Source organism: Vicia villosa, linkage group LG5 (genome assembly GCF_029867415.1).
Source record: "Vicia villosa cultivar HV-30 ecotype Madison, WI linkage group LG5, Vvil1.0, whole genome shotgun sequence".
In the NCBI taxonomy this organism is placed as follows: Eukaryota; Viridiplantae; Streptophyta; class Magnoliopsida; order Fabales; family Fabaceae; genus Vicia; species Vicia villosa.
The window spans coordinates 36,265,433-36,290,600 of NC_081184.1; the positions used below are offsets into that span (position 1 = coordinate 36,265,433).

Below are 25,168 nucleotides of genomic sequence, written 5' to 3' on the forward strand. Positions count from 1 at the left end.
AGGCAACAATGATAAATTGGAAGGCCTTCGTCCAAAAATCTGATGTTCCGCAGGTGCGATCTCATCTGCATGGGCCTTAAGTGCATGGTGATCTTCCTGGACATTAGGTGCCGCTTGTGATTGAGATCGGGATGGAGGTTGTGGCTAGGACTAAGGCTGGGATGCTTGTGGCTACGACTGAGGCTGGGATGCATCGGGCTTCAACAGTGTGGCCTCAGGTACCGGTTGGGAGTGTGATGTCTCTCCTTCTTCAAATATTATAGGTGAAGTAATACGTCTACGGGAATATGGAGATGGGGAGGGATGATCTAGAGAATCTCTCCTGCTGCAGGAGGACGATGAAGTAGGCGGAGAAACGTGAACACCAGAACTTGTAGATGCATCCGCCACATCCTGTCCAGAGGTAGAAGGAGACTACGATGCTTGACTTATTTCCCTCTGAACTGAAACATTCTGTGTAAGCCTTCCGCGTCTCAACCTAGATGGACTTTCAGCCATAACTCATGTAGAAGTAATAAACACACGTTACCAAAAAGACTCATGTTAAAAGAAAGGGAACAAATGCAGACATACTAAAACTGAAGAACCATTTCCGGTTTTATGTAAACGTTGAATAAAACCGGAAATGTATCTCCGGTATTGTCGCACGCTCGCGAAAAAATGAACAGAGTCGCCACCAATATATTTATCCCATAAGGGAAAGGAATATCAGAAAACCTAAAAAGGAAGGAACAAGGTCTTGCGATCAGAGAATCTAGGCGCGGGAGTCGGTTACGCAAGGGGAAGGTATTAGCACCCCTCGCGCCCATCGTACTCGATGGTATCCACCTACGTCTGTTTCTATCTAAAGGGTGTATACTATGTCTATGTCTAAATGCGAAATGAATGCAAAATGTAGGGAAAATAAAGAATTGTACTCGCACGGGCCCTACCCCGCTGCCTACGTATCCTTTTCAGGAATCAGAGTTACCGTAGCTCGGCTCACGATTTTCTGTTTGTTTTTGTGTTTTTTAATTGGGCGGAGTCAACGTTCGCGCTTTTGCATAAGGGATCGACCTAGGATGCGTACAAGCGGAAATGACATTGCCCTTAGGTGCCAACGAGGCAAAAGAAAAAGAAATGCTTGGTTTGTGTCTTTTAGGATAGATGAGTGGTGAACAGTTCCCAATACCGGGCCACTCACCACTTTCTCTACTTTGCTTTAGTCTGAACCATTGTTAGATGTTTTAAAGTGTTTTTGGTTGTGTATTTTTTAAGGGAATTTACTTCACGATTCGAATCACATAAAATGTATAATGATCGAGAAGCAGATTAGGGAATGAATCCCACTCGCTTCCATCCCATTATGTAATGTTTGAGAAACAGATTAGAGAATGAATCTCACTCATTTCTCTCCCATTAATTAATGTTTGAGAAACAGATTAGGGAATGAATCCCACTCATTTCTCTCCCATTAAGTAGTGACTGAGAAACAGATTAGGGAATGAATCCCACTCGTTTCTATGCCACTAAGTGATTGAGAAACAGATTAGGGAATGAATCCCACTCATTTCTCTATCACTTTCTTAATGCGATTCGCATCTTCCTTTTATTAAGCATTTTAAAAGAGTTGAAAAGAAAAGAATGCAGTAGGGAACTATATCTAAATTCTAATCTAAGTTGTCTATACAAGTCTAAGTCCTAATGTTAACATGGGGTAGATTCTATAAGAAGCATACAAGTGGTATTATCAACATAGGCCAAAAATATGGCCAAAAACAAGTAACAAAGTCACACAACAATTATACAAAACGAACATGAAAATAGCACAAAACGGTTCAAGCATTAGTACAAAAATGAAACTAAAAATACTACTATTTTTTTATGACCTTTTTATGAAGGAATTTAAATGCCAAAATCAACCTAAAAAATTCTACTATTTTTATGAGTTTTTGAGGTGGGAAATCAATTAAAAGTCAAAATTAAACTAGCCTAAAACCTAATTAAGAAGCTAATATTTTTTATTGCATTTTATATATGTCAACTATTACTTAAAAATCTAACAAAATTTTAACGGTTTTTATTGTTTAAAAAAGGGATAGAAGAGACTATGTGAGAAAACTAAATCTACACATGAATTAATGGATCCAGGGGGTTTATGAATGAAATCAGGGTGCAGTTAGAGATTGGGCGCAGGGATTATTCAGATTTGGCCCAAATCAGCCTTTATTGTTACAATCTTCATGTCCAAAAATGGTGGTGCGTGGGCCTCTATGGGGTGAGAAAACAGTTATGGCCCAGCAGATTGTTCTTGTTATTGCCATCAGCCAAAAATGCTACACGGGCCAAGGAAGTATGAACAAGATTTGTGTGGCCCAGGTCGATTTCAGAACTTTATCCAATATTCAGGCATGAATTAATTTAATTAATAAAAGGAAAATAAAAGAAAAAGGGATTAGGGTTACTTGTTTTTGTGACCATCAGAATTCTGAACGGACCTTCTTCCTCTCTGCGCAAACGGCGACGGCGGCAAAAATCAACCTGCTCCGGCGAAATCCTTCAGCTCGCCGTCATGATCGGAAACAAACGCCTCAACCTCCAATCTCATTCTCTCGTTTCCGTTGCTTTCGCTCTCTACTCTCAACAATCTCATCTCTGCTATTCAACTCTCTTTGAAGATGAAGACATCGTTAATGAGCGTGACGAACACAAGTACAATCTCAAGATCTTTATCTTAATATTATCTCCACCATTTAGATCGCTTTCTTCACTTTGAATTTCGTGAGGAGCGATGTTCTGATGCTTGTAGCGTTATTGTTGTGTCATAGATGAAGAACGAAGCCTTCAAACGATATCGGAAAACATACGTGTGAGAGTTGAAGATTACCGCGAGTTGTGGAGGACTGATGAGGGAGCTATGCGATAAAGAGGTAGAGTTTGATGGAGATTTAGGGTTGTCTTGCTATGGTGATTGAAGGACGAAGAACTCTGGATCGATGAAGATGAAGATTGGAGCCAAAGTTTGTTACGTTTTGATTATCGGTGAGTTCTCTCTCCAATTTCTGTTATGCCTCTTTTTGCTCCTCCCTTCTCTTATGATCTGAAGCTTCTTAATTCGTTTTTCTTGTTCTGTTCTGGAGATTGTGGAGATGATGGAGATTGAGAGAGTGGTTGAAGAGGGTTGGAGATTGAATTGAAGATGATGAAGGAGCTTGAAGATTGAAGAGAGTGAAGGTTGAGAGGTTGAAGATGGACGAGAGGGAAGAAGTGATGTAGTGGTAGTGAAGATTATGAAGGTGAGAATGAAGGTGGAGGAGAATGGTGGAGGAAAAATGGAGGAGAATTGCGTGAAGATTATGAAGATGATGAAGAGCCTCTTTGCAGTGTGGTGATCCTGATTTATAGTGGTTTCAGGTTAGTTCCATCTCTGGATTTTCTGTTGCATTTTCTGTTAGAATTCTGTTAAGTTGGTTCCAAGGAAAATCTGAATTTCTGTTATGCGATTCTGTTATAGGCTTTTTTCAGTTTTCGTTATGAGTCTAGTTAGAGGTTGTTAGGATTGGTAACAGACCTGTTAGTAGCTGTTAGAAATGGATAGAAATTCTGTTAGTTATTTTTTGAGTTGGTTAAATGGTAGTTATGATAGTTAGAGAATTGGTTTGTTAGTTACAGGGTGGTTAAGAAGTTGGTTATGAGAAGTTGGAAGGCAGTTAGGGATAGAAACTGTTATGAAGTGTTAGTTAGTGAAATAGGTTTAGTTTTGAACTGTTGCTCAGGTAATATTTTGGATTGCTTTGATTATTGGCTTTTTGGTTTATGCAGGGTTTAATAGTTAGAGCCTGTTTGAATGTTGTTTTGTTTTTTGGAATGCTGCAGGTTAGGGAATTGGTTCAGGGTAGCTATGAATTGAAACAGAGTTAGTTACATTTTTTTCTGTTATGTAGATATGCTGAGTTCTGAACCGACTTCTTTCTTCGAACTGCTGCAGGGTCCTTCTTATATGCAGCATTGGAATTGACTGATACAAGGCTATGGTATGAAGATATCACATCCGAACCGGTGCGTTAACTCACTTGAATTCTGTCGCCGGTAGACTGTGCACCTTATGATTGACCAATTTGGTTTATTTTGCAGCGAGGCTTTGCAGATCGTGTTGGCGTTGTGGGTATTCATTTATGATTTTATATGTGTGTTTCCGCAGGTTTGGTCCGTGTGGTGTGGATGGCTGGTATTAAGCTTCGGTTCAGATGCTTGGAGTTTAGGAAGAGAAACAAGCCCATGGTTAAACTAGGATGCCATTCTTTTCTGGTTGTTGTGTAAATTATTTTTGGTGATGTAATGTAAAGTTTTTTTTTTAGAACAGATTATGGCTTTGACTCATGTAGTAGAATAGGACTTTTTGGATATGGTTAGAGATGTATATGGATATGATGTTTGGCATTGGTGTATTAAAGGCATGGCAGGGTAGAGGTTTAGGAAGAGTCTTGAAGAAGTCTTTGTAGGAGTCAGAGGTCAAAGTCTAGGGCCAAAATCTGGTCAAACTCAGTCAATGGTCAACATTCGACAAAAGTCAATGGTTGACTAAAAAGTCAACCGTGACTAAAAGTTAACCATAAACTTTTTGTTGTAATTTTCATGTGTAATGTAATGGATATTGATATTGAATGGAACTTGTAATCAATATTGATCTTGAATTCCCAATGAAGTTTCTTCCTTTCTAAGCTTTAGATGCACATCTCAAACATTCCTTAACTCTCGAAACTCGCGCGGGCACCATAAGATAAGATGCCAACTACAATGTTCGTATCAAAGCCTTGTATGAGAACCGAAGAGATAATTTGCAACATGATTAATTAGGGGAGTTTTTAGGAATCAATGAGCGACACCCTAATTGCATTGCGATTCAAACAACTTTAAGCAGGTTCCTTTTAACCAATGAAGAAGGCCCAAGAAATCCATATAACCAATAACTCCTTTGATCCACGCTCACAGGTATTCCCAGATGAACCCCACTTGAGTGTAGTAGAAACCTCAATTTTCAAGATCTTTGATCTCAACTTCAATTTATTGATTAATGATGCATGAATTATGTTAATGCCCTAGTGGAAATATGCATGTGAAATGGAAAGCATAAGCCAGTTAGAATTAAGAGTTAAAGGGTAGGACAAATTTGGGGTATGACAGCTGCCCCTATTTAATCGTCTTAAACCTGAAGGTGAGATTGGCGCTAGCCTTTCGAACATTCAAGGTAGAAGGAGATTAAATATCAAAGTGCCAAAATTTGTCCTAAAGAGAAGATGGTGTAAATGATATCCTTATTTTTTGTATTTTGATATCTGCTGGGGAAAGAGAATTTTGTTTTTCTGGTGGAAAAGTTTACGGATGTAATGGTTGAATGGGGAAAGAGAATAATGACCTGCTGGGAATTGAGAATCGGTTTTACGGTAAGAAATTATGGATGAACGGTGGTTGTCAGGCGAGAACTGACTTCACCGAGGATATCGGACGAGGACTGAAAATGATGGAAATGATTTGCCAGGGCGGGGACTGGACTTTGAAAAAGGGTTTGCCAAGGCGAGAATTGGACTTTGAAAAAAAGTTTGCCAAGGCGAGAATTGGACTTTGAAGAAAGTTTGTCAATGCGAGAATTGGGCTTTGAAGGAAGTTTGCCAATGCGAGAATTGGGCTTTGAAGAAAGTTTGCCAAGGCGGGAACTGGATTTGGAAAATGATTACCAGGACGGGAACTGGATTTTGAAAATGATTACCAGGACGGGAACTGGATTTGGAAAAATGATTACCAGGACGGGAACTGGATTTGGAAAATGATTACCAGGACGGGAACTGGATTTTGAAAATGATTACCAGGACGGGAACTGGATTTGGAAAAATGATTACCAGGACGGGAACTGGATTTTGGAAAATGATTACCCGGACGGGAACTGGGTTTTGGAAAGATGGTTACCAGGACGTGAACTGGATTTTGAAATGATTACCAGGACGGGAACTGGATTTTGAAAGTTTTGCCCGGACGGGAACCAGGGCTACGACTTGATTTGCCAGGGCGAGAACTGGGCTTTGAAATTGCTCGAAGGTTGGAAGGTAAAGGATTTACAACACGGGGTTTGGATCTGAAAAGTTTTCCCGTACGAGGGGAGGGGCCACAGAGACTAGTGACTACTAGACCCGATCAAAGGACATAATCACGAAGATGTTGATGCTTGCGAAGCATAAGAATTACGTTAATCCCTTAGGCCAAAGGCAGGGTGTAACTCTTCAAGAGCGGCAATTGTTCGAATTGCCACACACCAAGTATGGTTGTTCAAACGATTGAAAAATGAGATGGGTTGAATGTCCACCCTCATTCACACTCTAATCTTCACGCAGCACACGGGAAATAACCTCGGAGACAACGATTTTGACAAAAAAGACATTGTATCCGACCCACATTGGGGAGAGAACATGAGACTTCTTTTGGGGATTGAGGATACCAGGTATTGGCACCATGGTTTGAGGAGATTTGTGATGTAGTAACAGATACCAATCAGAGTTTGTAAGGACAACCTTTTATGTGGGGAAGTATCGTCGTCTTGATTGAGTGCTGATTTGTATTATCTGGCTTATGCTTTGATGTATGTTTGAATTTTGTATGGCGTAATGATCCACCTTAATGGAAATGCTACGCTTTTGAAGATGCAATGTTGTATGCAATGGATTCTATATGCAAAGTGCCAAATAAAGGCGTTAGCATGATTATTGGGGTCCGTTGCTTGTGGTCTTGAGCTATCAATATGAATCGGTGTTGGAAAACCTACAGTACCAAAGATTATTGACAACTACCTTGAGGGTTGGAATGTAGCTCTGTTGGGGAGGAAGTGACTTCATCTGACTTTCCCTACATCTTGAATTGCTTGGGGATGGTGAGCTTGAGGAGATTCCCTCGATTCACCATGTTGAGGATGAGAACTTCAGAAGAGGAGACCAGGTCGGGGGAATGGGACAACTCCCATGAGAAATAAACTCATGTGCTTGGGGAGAAACCATGGTTCCAGGAGAAATAAACTCCTATGATCGGAGAGAAGGCAATAAAACTCAAAAGATTGTGCCCCAAGCTTCGTGAACTACGAGGGAATTTGCCCCAAAGGATCCTTGGAGAGATTTGTCAAATCTTGACGTAACTGCCCCAGATTGGTTGAACCCAAGAGAGGTTCCTCGACTTGATTGCCCCAGATATGCTGAATTTGAGAGGTCGAACCTCGATTCAATTGCCCCATATTGACCAACAGTGAATGGATGATTCAGTTGACAGAGTTTTCACACAACTCGCCCCTTGGAGTAATCAGTCTTTGAAGTGAATGGCTCATGGAATCGATCAACTTTTTCTGCGGTTGTTCATTGTTGGATCTTCCTTGATGTCAAGTGTCTATTCACAAGTAAAAGATATTTGTTTTGAAGATGCTAATATTAATGCAATGCTTATGCTAGCTTCGAAATCAAAGTTATTAAAACAAAGTTGTGACATTCAGTGTTTGAATTATTTGTCATATCGATATCAACATAAATGGTAGGCAAACATATAGGAGTCAGTTTTACGCAACTTGGTGTGGTATGCTTTTGAAATAAACCCAGCTTCAATTAGGTCTTTTTAAGGGTTGTAACGTGGCCTGGTTCACGGTTTTAGAAAGAAAGGATTTAGGGCTCAAAGTCTAACCTAACCCACCCATTCTTCGTGATGTTCTCCACTCCTAAATTCAAATTAACTTGATACGAACGCCCATCCTTCAAGAGGAGTTTGAGATGATTGAGGAATCGATGAAGTCTTCTCGGACATGGCAGTCACTCACTTTCTTTTTTTAGTGCCTGATCACACGACATTGTTCCTTTGATGAGGATCTTTATGTTGTAATCCTCGTTTTTCGTTTCTGCTTTGCATTTCCTTTTTTGTTTCCCTAACTTTTGTCTGGACAAATTCTTTTGAATTTTATTTTGGAGTCCAGCGGGATGCCCTAATTTTTGCCTAAGTCACTTGTTTTCAAGTTGTTGACTTAGCGGGCTTTCTTTCTTTTTTTTTTTTTGAACAAGTCGTGTGATCCTGAATCTTTGATTTGCGGGAGGTGATTGTGACTGCCTCATTCTTTGGTTGATGAGGGGTTACCATTGTGGCATTGACTTTCCTCAACCTTTTGAAAGATAACCATTGTTGTATCCTTGGACGGACACTCCTGATGAATTTTGGATTGCTCGATCAGATTAATTGAATGCTACCCTGCCCCTGGGTTAAATGTGAGGGTTTTTTTTGTATAGAAAGGAACTCCTACTTCTAGGCTCAAAGGGGTTTACGAGGGTCTAACTCCCTTATATCTCCGGTGTTTGGGGATTTGAAACAATGCATGTACATCCTCAGCGGGGTTTTATTCAAAAGCACGCAATTAGAGATTTTGCGTTTTTATTTATTTTTCATCATTCTCCTTTTGATATTTTTTGCTTAAACCAGAGTTTGATATCGATAGACAGAAATATGTGAGTGAACACGAATGGATTGATTCGAAACTAGCATATGCAATGTATTTTTATTTTCATTAAAAACAAACAGGTTTTACATGGAAGAAACATTTAACAAAACAAGGAAAATTACAAATGAAAATGCAGAAATGAATTGATGATTGCCATAATAGAGGAGGCTTGACTCCGTTTGGACTTATTGATCTTGGATACCTTCCGCAGTTCCTTCCAAACACTTCAGATTACTTCAAAAGAAAACTCCAACAAAGTCACCCAAGAGTTGTAAATTTTGTGTTACTTTAGGGATTCGAGCAATGCGAGTGATGCAATGCTCAAGATAAGAGTACGTCTTGCTTATCCCTCGTGCGGGAGCCCCAAGCATAGTTGCTAGAGTGGTAATCACCATCAAACATGGAGGAACCTTGCATGGCCGTCAAACTTAGAAAAGCTATATGTTGTGAGGAAAGAATTTGTTGATTCTGGAGACTTTCTGAAATCTAGGCATTTATTCGAGCAAAGGAATTCCATTCACCCATATGTTTCCTTCTTGAAGGGTTATATGCCTCCCATCAATCAAATGTTGTACTTTGGCTTTGAAAGCATTGCAGTCCTCAGTTGAGTGCCCCATTGATCCAGCGTGATATCCACATTGCACATTAGGGTCATACCCAGGTGGAAACGGTTGTGGTGGAGGCTTTAGAGATTTGGGAACCACCAATGAGCTTTGAACTAGATATGGAAGAAGTTTAGTGTATGTCATAGGAATCTGGTCCAAAGGAGCATTTCTTCGTTCCAAATTACTTCTAGGTTGGCGTTGATTCGGATGACCTTGTTGATGTGGAGCACATTGCTTTTGTGGCAGATACTGAACCGGTTGTTGTTGGACCATCTGGGGTTGTTGATTGATAGTGGTGGCAAAGGCTTGTGGAATATATTGGCCAGGAGAAACTAGTACCATCTGATAGTTAGGAACCTGAACCTGAGGATAAGCAGGGATTTCCTCTTCTGCGATCTCAGAAACTGCATTTATTTCACTTTTCTCTTCTTCTGTGAGTTCGGAAACATAAGCAATATCCTGAATCTTACCAACCCTTAAGGCGTTTTCAATTCGTTCTCCTACGACAACCAAATTTGAGAATTCGGAGGAAGCACATCCAACCATCATGTTCAGATAGGGATCTTTCAAAGTATTCATGAACATGTCTACAAGCTCTCGTTCCAAAAGTGGAGGTTGGACTCTGGAAGCTAATTCTCTCCACCTTTGTGCATACTCTTTAAAAGACTCATCAACTTTCTGAGTTAAACTTTGGAGTTGTAGTCTAGTAGGAGCCATGTCACTGTTGTACTTGTAATGTCTGAGAAAAGCCTCTGCTAGTTCATCCCATGTGCGGACATGAGTTCGTTCGAGTCGTGTATACCATTCAAGAGATGCCCCACTTAGGCTATCCTGAAAGAAATGCATTAGAAGCTTGTCATTTTCTGCATACGGAGCCATCTTGTTACAGAATGCCTTGATGTGACTCATCGGACAAGTAGTACCCTTGTATTTCTCAAAACTGGGGACTTTGAATTTAGCAGGAATCTTGATATCAGGCACTAGGCACAAATCAATAGCATTTAAACCGGAGGAGCTTCGACCTTCTAAAGCTTTCAATCTTTCTTCCAGGAGATGGAATTTTCTCTCATTTTCCTCGATTGGGAACTTGAAAGCTTCAAATTCAGAATCGTTCTCATGATGTGAATCCTCCTTATTAGGAATTTCCACGAGCACAGGTTTTGACCCCCCATTAGCAACAGTGGTCGGAGTACCATTAGCCAACTTAGCAACACTTTGTCTTAGCTCCTCTTGCCCCTGAATAACAACATGGAGAGTCTCCAAGAGTTGGGTCATCCTTTCCCCCATAATATCCACATCCTTACGAAGTTCAACCTGATTTTGTTCAAGACGGTCCATGATCCTCTTCTGATTAATCCTTGTATGATACAGATGTAGGGAAGTCAAATTTGTTGATGAAGCAGAAATCTGGATTGAAAGAGGACCCCAATAAGCTTCTGATAGAACTATGAGATGCATGATAATATGAATGCAATGTTTCATTTATGAGAGATCCTAAAGTCTTTTCACAATCTTTCATTTTCTTTCTTTTTTATCTCTTTTTGGAATCAAGGCTTCTTTTTTTGGTATAGAGTATCTTTTCTTTTCTTTTTCCTTTTCTATTTCCTTTTTATTTTTCTCCTTCTTTTTTTGGAAATAGACTTTAGGATCTATCATAAATGAAGTGGATAAAGCAATGATGTTATGCAATGCAAAGGCATGAGATCAAGGTCCATATAATCTTAGTAACCACCATACAAACTTCTGAATAACTGATACAGGTCAAATGTCACAGGATCAAAGGTCCGAGACCTTTTTGAATACCAGGAAAACCAATAGTCACCAACAGAACAGAATAGTCACCAACGGTACCTGTCATGTATATCCCACCCCACTCACAGGTGAATCTAGGTCAATGGCTTCCAGCGTTATCAGTTCTCCTGAAACACCATCATTGTCGCAAATACATGCCAACAACGGTATCTCATTTGAACCTCGACTGGTCGTGGGTCTCATGATCGCAATCAACAGAACCTGACATTCTGTTGGCGTCATGACTATCCACTCTGTCCTAGGTATCCTATGTGTCACTCTGGCCTGGGTATTGGGCCTTTTACCTCATAGAAACAATCCCACCCAACCTGCAAACAGAGAAAATATGTGGCCCCCACGGGGACCCATAATATAGTCCAGATGCATGCGGAAAGTAAACATGATATGCAAGCAGGAAAATATACATGATATGCAAACATATATACAAAATGTAAATAAACACCCAATAAAAGAAACAAACAAAGGCTAGGATCGACTTGCTTAGGTAATCCCCAGCAGAGTCGCCAGCTGTCGCACGCTCGCGAAAAAATGAACAGAGTCGCCACCAATATATTTATCCCATAAGGGAAAGGAATATCAGAAAACCTAAAAAGGAAGGAACAAGGTCTTGCGATCAGAGAATCTAGGCGCGGGAGTCGGTTACGCAAGGGGAAGGTATTAGCACCCCTCGCGCCCATCGTACTCGATGGTATCCACCTACGTCTGTTTCTATCTAAAGGGTGTATACTATGTCTATGTCTAAATGCAAAATGAATGCAAAATGTAGGGAAAATAAAGAATTGTACTCGCACGGGCCCTACCCCGCTGCCTACGTATCCTTTTCAGGAATCAGAGTTACCGTAGCTCGGCTCACGATTTTCTGTTTGTTTTTGTGTTTTTTAATTGGGCGGAGTCAACGTTCGCGCTTTTGCATAAGGGATCGACCTAGGATGCGTACAAGCGGAAATGACATTGCCCTTAGGTGCCAACGAGGCAAAAGAAAAAGAAATGCTTGGTTTGTGTCTTTTAGGATAGATGAGTGGTGAACAGTTCCCAATACCGGGCCACTCACCACTTTCTCTACTTTGCTTTAGTCTGAACCATTGTTAGATGTTTTAAAGTGTTTTTGGTTGTGTATTTTTTAAGGGAATTTACTTCACGATTCGAATCACATAAAATGTATAATGATCGAGAAGCAGATTAGGGAATGAATCCCACTCGCTTCCATCCCATTATGTAATGTTTGAGAAACAGATTAGAGAATGAATCTCACTCATTTCTCTCCCATTAATTAATGTTTGAGAAACAGATTAGGGAATGAATCCCACTCATTTCTCTCCCATTAAGTAGTGACTGAGAAACAGATTAGGGAATGAATCCCACTCGTTTCTATGCCACTAAGTGATTGAGAAACAGATTAGGGAATGAATCCCACTCATTTCTCTATCACTTTCTTAATGCGATTCGCATCTTCCTTTTATTAAGCATTTTAAAAGAGTTGAAAAGAAAAGAATGCAGTAGGGAACTATATCTAAATTCTAATCTAAGTTGTCTATACAAGTCTAAGTCCTAATGTTAACATGGGGTAGATTCTATAAGAAGCATACAAGTGGTATTATCAACATAGGCCAAAAATATGGCCAAAAACAAGTAACAAAGTCACACAACAATTATACAAAACGAACATGAAAATAGCACAAAACGGTTCAAGCATTAGTACAAAAATGAAACTAAAAATACTACTATTTTTTTATGACCTTTTTATGAAGGAATTTAAATGCCAAAATCAACCTAAAAAATTCTACTATTTTTATGAGTTTTTGAGGTGGGAAATCAATTAAAAGTCAAAATTAAACTAGCCTAAAACCTAATTAAGAAGCTAATATTTTTTATTGCATTTTATATATGTCAACTATTACTTAAAAATCTAACAAAATTTTAACGGTTTTTATTGTTTAAAAAAGGGATAGAAGAGACTATGTGAGAAAACTAAATCTACACATGAATTAATGGATCCAGGGGGTTTATGAATGAAATCAGGGTGCAGTTAGAGATTGGGCGCAGGGATTATTCAGATTTGGCCCAAATCAGCCTTTATTGTTACAATCTTCATGTCCAAAAATGGTGGTGCGTGGGCCTCTATGGGGTGAGAAAACAGTTATGGCCCAGCAGATTGTTCTTGTTATTGCCATCAGCCAAAAATGCTACACGGGCCAAGGAAGTATGAACAAGATTTGTGTGGCCCAGGTCGATTTCAGAACTTTATCCAATATTCAGGCATGAATTAATTTAATTAATAAAAGGAAAATAAAAGAAAAAGGGATTAGGGTTACTTGTTTTTGTGACCATCAGAATTCTGAACGGACCTTCTTCCTCTCTGCGCAAACGGCGACGGCGGCAAAAATCAACCTGCTCCGGCGAAATCCTTCAGCTCGCCGTCATGATCGGAAACAAACGCCTCAACCTCCAATCTCATTCTCTCGTTTCCGTTGCTTTCGCTCTCTACTCTCAACAATCTCATCTCTGCTATTCAACTCTCTTTGAAGATGAAGACATCGTTAATGAGCGTGACGAACACAAGTACAATCTCAAGATCTTTATCTTAATATTATCTCCACCATTTAGATCGCTTTCTTCACTTTGAATTTCGTGAGGAGCGATGTTCTGATGCTTGTAGCGTTATTGTTGTGTCATAGATGAAGAACGAAGCCTTCAAACGATATCGGAAAACATACGTGTGAGAGTTGAAGATTACCGCGAGTTGTGGAGGACTGATGAGGGAGCTATGCGATAAAGAGGTAGAGTTTGATGGAGATTTAGGGTTGTCTTGCTATGGTGATTGAAGGACGAAGAACTCTGGATCGATGAAGATGAAGATTGGAGCCAAAGTTTGTTACGTTTTGATTATCGGTGAGTTCTCTCTCCAATTTCTGTTATGCCTCTTTTTTCTCCTCCCTTCTCTTATGATCTGAAGCTTCTTAATTCGTTTTTCTTGTTCTGTTCTGGAGATTGTGGAGATGATGGAGATTGAGAGAGTGGTTGAAGAGGGTTGGAGATTGAATTGAAGATGATGAAGGAGCTTGAAGATTGAAGAGAGTGAAGGTTGAGAGGTTGAAGATGGACGAGAGGGAAGAAGTGATGTAGTGGTAGTGAAGATTATGAAGGTGAGAATGAAGGTGGAGGAGAATGGTGGAGGAAAAATGGAGGAGAATTGCGTGAAGATTATGAAGATGATGAAGAGCCTCTTTGCAGTGTGGTGATCCTGATTTATAGTGGTTTCAGGTTAGTTCCATCTCTGGATTTTCTGTTGCATTTTCTGTTAGAATTCTGTTAAGTTGGTTCCAAGGAAAATCTGAATTTCTGTTATGCGATTCTGTTATAGGCTTTTTTCAGTTTTCGTTATGAGTCTAGTTAGAGGTTGTTAGGATTGGTAACAGACCTGTTAGTAGCTGTTAGAAATGGATAGAAATTCTGTTAGTTATTTTTTGAGTTGGTTAAATGGTAGTTATGATAGTTAGAGAATTGGTTTGTTAGTTACAGGGTGGTTAAGAAGTTGGTTATGAGAAGTTGGAAGGCAGTTAGGGATAGAAACTGTTATGAAGTGTTAGTTAGTGAAATAGGTTTAGTTTTGAACTGTTGCTCAGGTAATATTTTGGATTGCTTTGATTATTGGCTTTTTGGTTTATGCAGGGTTTAATAGTTAGAGCCTGTTTGAATGTTGTTTTGTTTTTTGGAATGCTGCAGGTTAGGGAATTGGTTCAGGGTAGCTATGAATTGAAACAGAGTTAGTTACATTTTTTTCTGTTATGTAGATATGCTGAGTTCTGAACCGACTTCTTTCTTCGAACTGCTGCAGGGTCCTTCTTATATGCAGCATTGGAATTGACTGATACAAGGCTATGGTATGAAGATATCACATCCGAACCGGTGCGTTAACTCACTTGAATTCTGTCGCCGATAGACTGTGCACCTTATGATTGACCAATTTGGTTTATTTTGCAGCGAGGCTTTGCAGATCGTGTTGGCGTTGTGGTTATTTATTTATGATTTTATATGTGTGTTTCCGCAGGTTTGGTCCGTGTGGTGTGGATGGCTGGTATTAAGCTTCGGTTCAGATGCTTGGAGTTTAGGAAGAGAAACAAGCCCATGGTTAAACTAGGATGCCATTCTTTTCTGGTTGTTGTGTAAATTATTTTTGGTGATGTAATGTAAAGTTTTTTTTTTAGAACAGATTATGGCTTTGACTCATGTAGTAGAATAGGACTTTTTGGATATGGTTAGAGATGTATATGGATATGATGTTTGGCATTGGTGTATTAAAGGCATGGCAGGGTAGAGGTTTAGGAAGAGTCTTGAAGAAGTCTTTGTAGGAGTCAGAGGTCAAAGTCTAGGGCCAAAATCTGGTCAAACTCAGTCAATGGTCAACATTCGACAAAAGTCAATGGTTGACTAAAAAGTCAACCGTGACTAAAAGTTAACCATAAACTTTTTGTTGTAATTTTCATGTGTAATGTAATGGATATTGATATTGAATGGAACTTGTAATCAATATTGATCTTGAATTCCCAATGAAGTTTCTTCCTTTCTAAGCTTTAGATGCACATCTCAAACATTCCTTAACTCTCGAAACTCGCGCGGGCACCATAAGATAAGATGCCAACTACAATGTTCGTATCAAAGCCTTGTATGAGAACCGAAGAGATAATTTGCAACATGATTAATTAGGGGAGTTTTTAGGAATCAATGAGCGACACCCTAATTGCATTGCGATTCAAACAACTTTAAGCAGGTTCCTTTTAACCAATGAAGAAGGCCCAAGAAATCCATAGTAACCAATAACTCCTTTGATCCACGCTCACAGGTATTCCCAGATGAACCCCACTTGAGTGTAGTAGAAACCTCAATTTTCAAGATCTTTGATCTCAACTTCAATTTATTGATTAATGATGCATGAATTATGTTAATGCCCTAGTGGAAATATGCATGTGAAATGGAAAGCATAAGCCAGTTAGAATTAAGAGTTAAAGGGTAGGACAAATTTGGGGTATGACAGGTATGACATGTAACTTTCTGCTTCGTCAATGGCGAAGCTTAGGCAAGAAAGACCTCAACAAAATGTTCACTGATCGGAAAAACAACCTTACTAAGATGTTTAACCATACTTATAAGCTTGCAAACACTAACAAATTTTCAATTGTCCAACCTAAAACTCAATTTCTTAATGATTTTACATTTAACTTAAAAAATCTCAAAAAATTTCATTTCAAAATCTGATTCTTGTTTGTTGATGAAGCTTCAACGCTAATGTTAGATTATGCTCGATTATTGTTTGTTGATTTCTAATGAGATTTTTGCACAAGGGAGTATGTGGTTTTTTGATAGGGTTTTGAGGTTGTGTTTAAAAAAGTGTTTCTGAAATGAGGAAGGGGAAGAGACGAGCGCGCATATTTGTGTCAATATATTCCTGATATACAACTACAGGTCTCTTCCTAAAATGCATTTCTGGAATATTTCTACGTGGCACCCGAGGCTTATGCTAAACTATGGTCTGTAGTTGGGGTGGTTCCAAAAATACAACTACGAGTCTCTTCCGTAAATGTATTTCCGATTCGTTCCTGGTTATTGGTACTTCTGGAAATACATTTTCAGTGGGCATTTAGGTATTTTTGCGCGGTACGCTAAAAAAGCATATTGTGTGTTAAGAAATCCCCAATTATTATTAATCCAAAGCTGATTGGACTCACTTATTTTAAATTGGGCCATATCTATTTTGCTAACAAATGTGAGTTTCTAGATTATGCCACCACTTAACCCTCACACCTCCCAATTTTCAGTAATATCTATATAAAATACGCTTGTCAGATTTATACTAAAAAATAAAGCATAAAAAATTTGGTAGTGCAATTTAAAAATTCAGTAGGAATAGAAAAAATCAGCATTCTATTCTAAAAGTCTGGTATTCATTTATGGAAGTGGTTTCCTTCAATGGTGTGAAACCTCCTATTGATTTTCGGCTCCACGAGAACGCCACTAGTCACGCTATTCTAAGATCCTAATTGTATAATTTGTTGCTCCACACCGAGAACAAAAGTTGGGTAATATCGAGTTTCATGCACCGTGGGTTGATACTGAAGGAAATGTGAAATACAACAACATTGAGGTGAAAAATGTTGAAGATTTGAAGGTTATGTGAAGTACATATCATTGTAGGCAAGCAAAGTAATCAATCGAGTTTGATGCAATAATTGCTAAATTTGTCGATGATATAATCAAGATGTTGAAACATTCAGAATCATCTAGTAGCGTCTATGTTTTATTTATTTATTATTGTTTTGTTAAGTTATTTAACTATTTGTTTTTAAGTTATATTAATTTTCATGTGTTAAGTTATGTTAATCTTGCAATAATGAAAGAGATAAAGAGTTATCTAATAAACTGTATAGTTCAAATGTCTAAATACTAATACGAATAATACAAAAATAATAAAATCTACACAGGTCCCCCACAAGGCTTTGTGTATTACATGCAATGCCAAAGTATAAACCTCACCATTTTGGTTTACCAAACCCATGAGATTATCCATAATGACTACTATCATCTATAGATGCTGCTGGTCAGCCACACCAGGTGGAGGCGGTAACACGTTATCAAAAGTTCCCCTAGCATCAGAAGGTCCATCATCATCTGCATGCTCAATTGGTGGGATGATACGATGGTGTGATATAGTAAGGTACCACTCTAAGTAACCATCCATACACTACCAAGGGATTTGTACCTCCATTGCATGATCTGTAATAGCAGTGGCATAGCGGATAACTTTAGACACAAACCACTTATCAATGCCCTCAGCTGATACAGTAGGGACTTGTCTTGGGATGTCCTAGAAATACATAAACTGGTGTAGACAGCGCTCAGGTAAGTGTCCAGTCACTAAGGTCTCCCATCGTAGATAATCAGAAAAAGGGAAGTGTCATCAAACTCCCGATGCACTATATGGTTTGCGTATGGTGTCCAGGTGACATAGTTTATGACTTTACACCAGATTTTTGCTAAAAATACCAGAGTTTGTGATTTTTTATGAAGAAATATCCGATATTTTCAAAATATCTAATAAAAATGCATTATTATCTAGAAAATGTATGAAGAATTACTAGATTTTTTGAATATCCAATCCATTTATAACATTTTTTTCAAAAAAATTGGTGCAGGCCAAGGGGGTTTTAGAAAATTGTCTTCGTAGCTACTAGATTTTTCAAAAAAAAATATGGTAACCTATATTACATATCAGTTATATTGAAAAATAGAGTACATACCAAAATTTTAAAATATCTGATAAACAAAGGGCTTTTTTAAATGTTTTTTTTTAAACTAAGTTTATACAATTTCAATAAAATATTATAACAAATTAACATATTGTATCAAAAGTATATGTACAGTCACAATTAACCCAATAAAAATATATGTTAGAACAAGATTTGTTCTTATCAATTATCTTAGTTTTGATGATAACAATAATATGAATTTTGCTTAAGATAATATGGTACTCTAATCCAATGCAATTTCCCTTTCAGGAAATATATATAAAGAGTACGCATAATTCAGCGCTCAGAAGATGTGTCTCAAATGGTTCAGCATGCAACATCAGAACATGGTCTGGCAAGACATCAGAAGATGGTCGAAGCAGAATCAGAACATGGGTCTATGGAAGCATCAGAAGAACATGAGATCAGAAGCACTGAAGATCAGAAGATGGTATCACGCTCAGAAGCACTTCAAGGTCAGAAGATCAGAAGATGCTGTGCACCAAGCTGTTTGACTCTGATGATATTCAAACGTCGTATTCACAAACATCAGATCAGAAGGAAGTACACGTGGCAGACTACGCTGAGTGACAAAAGGAACGTTAAAGCTACTAAAGGCTACGTCAGTAGACACAGCGTGAACAAGGCTCGAGGTAGTTGACAAAAGCGTATAACATTAAATGCAAAGCTGTACGGAACACGCAAAGCATTAAATGCATTCAACGGTCATCTTCTCAACGCCTATAAATATGAAGTTCTGATGAGAAGCAAGAAGAACGATTTTCGCACCAATACAATTCAAATTCACTTGCTGAAACTCTGTTCAAATCAAAACTCAGAATCTTCATCTTCATCAAAGCTCACTACATTGCTGTTGTAATATCTTAGTGAGATTAAGCTTAAATTGTAAGAGAAATATCACAGTTGTGATTATCGCTTTTAAGAAGCATTTGTAAACTCTTGAATAGATTACATTAAGTTGTAAGGAACTAGAGTGATCAGTTGATCAGTATACTCTAGGAAGTCTTAGCAGTTAGCTGAGCAGGAAGTCTTGGCAGTTGGCTGAGCAGGAAGTCTTGGCAGTTGGCTGAGCAGGAAGTCTTGGCAGTTGGCTGAGCAGGAAGTCTTGGCAGTTGGCTGAGCAGAAAGTCTTAGGAGTGAACTAAGCCTAGAGTGATCGTGTTGATCAGTAGACTCTAGAAAAGTCTTAGGAGTGAACTAAGCAGTTGTTCCTGGAGTGATCAGGTTGTGATCAGAAGACTCTGGAAGACTTAGTTGCGGCTAAGTGGAAAACCATTGTAATCCGTGCGATTAGTGGATTAAATCCTCAGTTGAGGTAAATCATCTCTGCGGGGGTGGACTGGAGTAGCTTCGTTAACAGCGAACCAGGATAAAAATAATTGTGCATTTTATTTTTATCGCTCAAGATTTTAAGTCACACTTATTCAATCCCCCCCTTTCTAAGTGTTTTTCTATCCTTCAATTGGTATCAGAGCGCCGGTTCTAAGGTGCAAGCACTTAACCGTGTTTAGAAAAGATTCAGGAAGAGAAAAACGCTTCATTTAAAAGATGGTTGATGAAAGTGAAAGGACTATACCTACACCTGCATCTACATCTGGCTCTGCTGAGCAATACAACGGTAACAATGGTTATACTAGACCGCCGGTATTTGATGGTGAAAACTTTGAATACTGGAAAGATAAACTGGAGAGTTACTTTCTGGGTCTAGATGGTGATCTATGGGATCTTCTGATGGATGGTTACAAACATCCAGTAAATGCCAGAGGCGTGAAGCTGTCAAGGCAAGAAATGAATGATGACCAAAAGAAGCTTTTCAGGAATCATCATAAATGTAGAACTGTTTTGCTGAATGCTATCTCTCATGCTGAGTATGAGAAGATATCTAACAGGGAAACGGCCTATGACATATATGAGTCCTTGAAAATGACTCATGAAGGAAATGCTCAAGTCAAGGAGACAAAAGCTCTTGCCTTAATCCAGAAGTATGAAGCCTTCAAGATGGAGGATGATGAAGACATTGAAAAGATGTTTTCGAGATTTCAAACTCTGACTGCTGGATTGAGAGTTCTTGACAAAGGATACACCAAGGCTGATCATGTAAAGAAGATCATCAGAAGCTTACCCAGAAGATGGGGTCCGATGGTGACTGCATTCAAGATTGCGAAGAATCTGAATGAAGTTTCTCTGGAAGAGCTTATCAGTGCCTTGAGAAGCCATGAGATTGAGCTGGACGCAAATGAGCCTCAAAAGAAAGGTAAGTCTATTGCATTAAAATCTAATATCAAGAAATGCACTAACGCTTTTCAGGCTAGAGAAGAAGATCCTGAAGAATCAGAATCTGAAGAAGAAGATGAACTGTCCATGATTTCCAGAAGGCTAAATCAACTCTGGAAGACCAAGCAAAGGAAGTTCAGAGGCTTCAGAAGTTCAAGGAAATTTGAACGTGGAGAATCTTCTGATGAAAGAAGATTTGACAAGAAGAAGGTCATGTGCTATGAATGCAATGAGCCTGGAAACTACAAGAATGAATGTCCAAATCTTCAGAAGGAAAGTCCCAAGAAAAAGTTTCATAAGAAGAAAGGTCTTATGGCAACCTGGGATGAGTCAGAAGATGATTCAGAAGATGAGCAGGCCAACTGTGCGCTGATGGCGACAGAAGATGACGGATCAGAATCTACATCAGAATCAGATTCTGAAGAGGTATTTTCTGAACTTACTAGAGATGAGTTAGTTTCCGGTCTAACTGAACTTCTGGAACTCAAGTCTCAGATCAGTCTCAAATACAAAAAGCTGAAAAAGCAATTTGAATTTGAAACAAAGAAGCTTGAGTTGGAGAATTCTGAATTAAAGGAAAAACTTTTAAAATTATCCAATAATGTTGGATCTCCTTCTGATTCAGAAAAATCCACTCCCAGTCTGAACCATATTCTGAAAGAATATGATTTAAGTTTCAGGAAGTTCCTATCTAGAAGTATTGGCAGAAGTCAGCTAGCTTCTATGATATATGCTGTGTCTGGAAACAAAAGAATTGGCATTGGTTATGAGGGTGAAACCCCATACAAACTTGAACCTGTTGATGAAATGAAAATTACATACAAGCCATTGTATGATCAGTTCAAGTATGGCCACTCACATGATATTAGGCACACCTCACATGCACAAAGTTTTCACATTACACACACTAAGAAGCATGTGACACAACCTAGGAAATATCATGAAACTCACATTAAGAATTATCATGCTGTTCCTCCTATTGCTTACAATGTTAAACCCAAGTTCAATCAGAACTTGAGAAAATCTAACAAGAAAGGACCCAAAAAGATGTGGGTACCTAAGGATAAGATTATTCCTATTGCAGATATCCTTGGCTGCAAGAAGGACAAAGCACAACATGTCATGGTACCTGGACTCTGGATGCTCGCGACACATGACAGGAAGAAGGTCTATGTTCCAAGACCTGGTGCTTAAGTCTGGAGGAGAAGTCAAGTTCGGAGGAGATCAGAAGGGCAAGATAATTGGCTCTGGAACTATAAAATCTGGTAACTCTCCTTCCATCTCTAATGTACTTCTTGTAGAAGGATTAACACATAACCTTTTATCTATCAGTCAATTAAGTGACAATGGTTATGATATAATCTTTAATCAAGAGTCTTGCAAGGCTGTAAATCAGAAGGATGGCTCAATCCTATTTACAGGCAAGAGGAAGAACAACATTTATAAGACAGATCTGCAAGATCTTATGAGTCAGAAGGTGACTTGTCTTATGTCTGTTTCTGAAGAGCAGTGGGTCTGGCACAGGAGATTAGGTCATGCTAGTTTGAGAAAGATCTCTCAAATTAACAAACTGAATCTTGTCAGAGGACTCCCTAATCTGAAATTCCAATCAGATGCTCTTTGTGAAGCATGTCAGAAGGGCAAGTTCTCCAAACCTGCATTCAAGTCTAAGAATGTTGTTTCTACCTCAAGGCCATTAGAACTCTTGCACATTGATCTGTTTGGACCAGTCAAAACAGCATCTGTCAGAGGAAAGAAATATGGATTAGTCATCGTAGATGATTATAGCCGCTGGACATGGGTAAAATTCTTAAAACACAAGGATGAGACTCATTCAGTGTTCTTTGATTTCTGCATTCAGATTCAATCTGAAAAAGAGTGTAAAATCATAAAGGTCAGAAGTGATCATGGTGGTGAATTTGAGAACAAATCCTTTGAAGAATTCTTCAAAGAAAATGGTATTGCCCATGATTTCTCTTGTCCTAGAACTCCACAGCAAAATGGGGTTGTAGAACGAAAGAATAGGACTCTTCAAGAAATGGCCAGAACCATGATCAATGAAACCAATATGGCTAAGCATTTCTGGGCAGAAGCAATAAACACTGCATGTTATATTCAGAATAGAATCTCTATCAGACCTATTCTAAATAAGACTCCCTATGAATTGTGGAAGAATAGAAAGCCCAACATTTCATATTTCCATCCTTTTGGATGTGTATGCTTTATTCTGAACACTAAAGATCATCTTGGTAAGTTTGATTCCAAAGCTCAAAAGTGTTTCCTTCTTGGATATTCTGAACGCTCAAAAGGCTACAGGGTATACAATACTGAAACATTGGTTGTAGAAGAATCAATCAATATCAGGTTTGATGATAAGCTTGGTTCTGAAAAACCAAAGCAAGTTGATAATTTTGCAGGTTGTGATATTGACATATCAGAAGTTGTTGAGCCAAGAAGCAACGCATCAGAAGCAGAGCTCCTCAGAAGCAAAGAATCTGAAGATCAAGTAACAGCTTCTCTGGAGGATCTAAGTATTTCTGAAGAACCATCTGTCAGAAGATCATCCAGACTCATCTCTGGTCATTCAGAAGATGTCATTCTTGGAAAGAAGGATGATCCAATCAGAACAAGAGCATTCCTTAGGAACAATGCAGACTGTCAATTAGGTCTTGTATCTTTGATCGAGCCAACTTCTGTTGATCATGCTCTAGAAGATCCAGACTGGATAATTGCTATGCAAGAAGAACTAAATCAGTTTACAAGGAATGATGTTTGGGATCTTGTTCCTAGACCAGATGGATTCAACATAATTGGTACAAAATGGGTCTTCAGAAACAAGCTTAGTGAGAAAGGTGAAGTGGTAAGGAACAAAGCCAGTCTGGTGGCTCAGGGTTATAGTCAGCAAGAAGGGATTGACTACACAGAAACCTTTGCACCAGTGGCCAGGTTAGAGTCTATTCGTCTATTAATTTCTTTTGCCACTCAACATAACATCACTCTCTATCAGATGGATGTTAAGAGTGCCTTCTTAAACGGTTATATAGATGAAGAAGTTTATGTCCATCAACCTCCTGGTTTTGAAGACTCTATGTCTCCTAATCATGTTTTTAAACTTAAGAAATCATTGTATGGATTGAAACAGGCTCCCAGAGCTTGGTATGAACGCTTAAGTTCTTTCCTTCTAGATAATGGTTTCACTAGAGGAAAAGTGGACACTACTCTCTTTTGTAAAACCTTTGAAAAGGATATTTTAATTTGTCAAATATATGTAGATGATATTATTTTTGGAACATCTAATGCTACACTTGGAAAGGAGTTTGCTAAGTCTATGCAGGCTGAGTTTGAAATGAGCATGATGGGAGAACTCAAGTATTTCCTTGGAATACAAATAAATCAAACATCAGAAGGAACGTATGTTCACCAAACCAAGTATGTGAAGGAACTTCTGAAGAAGTTCAATCTTCTAGACTGCAAAGAAGCCAAAACTCCTATGCATCCAACATGCATCCTAGGTAAGGATGAGGTAAGTAAGAAGGTAGATCAGAAGCTATACAGAGGTATGATTGGATCTCTTCTATATCTGACTGCTTCTAGACCTGACATTCTGTTCAGTGTTTGTTTGTGTGCTAGATTCCAATCGGATCCTAGAGAATCTCATTTAACTGCTGTTAAGAGGATTCTAAGGTATCTGAAAGGTACTACTAATGTTGGTTTAGTTTACAGAAAATCTAAAGAATACAACTTAGTAGGATTCTGCGATGCTGATTATGCTGGAGACAGAATTGAAAGAAAAAGTACTTCAGGAAGTTGCCAATTTCTTGGAAGTCACTTAATCTCCTGGTACAGCAAGAAGCAAGCAACCATTGCTCTATCAACCACAGAAGCAGAATATGTCGCAGCTGCTGGTTGTAGTACACAGATGCTCTGGATGAAAAGTCAGTTAGAAGATTATCAGATATTTGAGAGTAACATTCCTATATTCTGTGATAATACTTCTGCTATATGTTTATCTAAGAATCCTATTCTTCATTCAAAAGCTAAACATATTGAGATAAAACATCATTTCATAAGGGACTATGTTCAGAAGGGTGTTATATCTTTAAACTTTGTTGATACAGACCATCAATGGGCTGATATCTTTACAAAACCCCTGGCTGAAGATAGGTTTAAGTTCATTCTGAAGAACATCAGTATGGATTTATGCCCAGAATGAGAAGATGAGAATTTCTCATGTATGAGTATCTTCTGAAATGAATGTGGAACATTTTTTTAATCAGAAGTTCTGATTGAATTCGTTTAGAAATTATGATTCGGTTATTACTAACGTTTCATTGTCTAAGTTGATTCAGAACATCTTGTAAAGCAAAACAGCTGTTACGCTTTATCTCGGGATGGTAAACCTGCCGTTACTATTCATGGATAAGCGCGCGTGCAGTTGAAGGGACGCCGACCATAGGTAACTGTGCCAGTCACTTCATTTGTCTTTATTATCTCTCCTCACGTCACGTAACATTAAATGCTTTTCATCATTCGTTTCATTTTATTTTCCTTTAAATACTCTTCAAAATGGTTTTCGGTTTCCTATCTCTTTGTTTTCCTCTTAAAATTTTTTTTTCTCTCTCTCTCTCTCTCGTTTTTCTTTTCTTCTCTCAAAACCTAGCATTCACCTCAAGCCTGTTGAAGCT

The 25,168-nt window shown here is 38.6% G+C and overlaps 2 long non-coding RNA genes across 2 annotated transcripts; both read left to right on the forward strand.

Annotated features, from left to right (window-relative positions):
• Positions 1 to 3,720: 3,720 nt before the first annotated feature.
• On the forward strand, positions 3,721 to 4,673 carry LOC131606505 (uncharacterized). The gene is made up of 2 exons (XR_009284855.1): positions 3,721 to 4,038; positions 4,114 to 4,673. It is a non-coding gene; the product is annotated as an uncharacterized LOC131606505 (long non-coding RNA).
• Positions 4,674 to 14,496: 9,823 nt separating this feature from the next.
• Positions 14,497 to 15,449, forward strand: LOC131606506 (uncharacterized). The gene is made up of 2 exons (XR_009284856.1): positions 14,497 to 14,814; positions 14,890 to 15,449. It is a non-coding gene; the product is annotated as an uncharacterized LOC131606506 (long non-coding RNA).
• Positions 15,450 to 25,168: the final 9,719 nt, after the last annotated feature.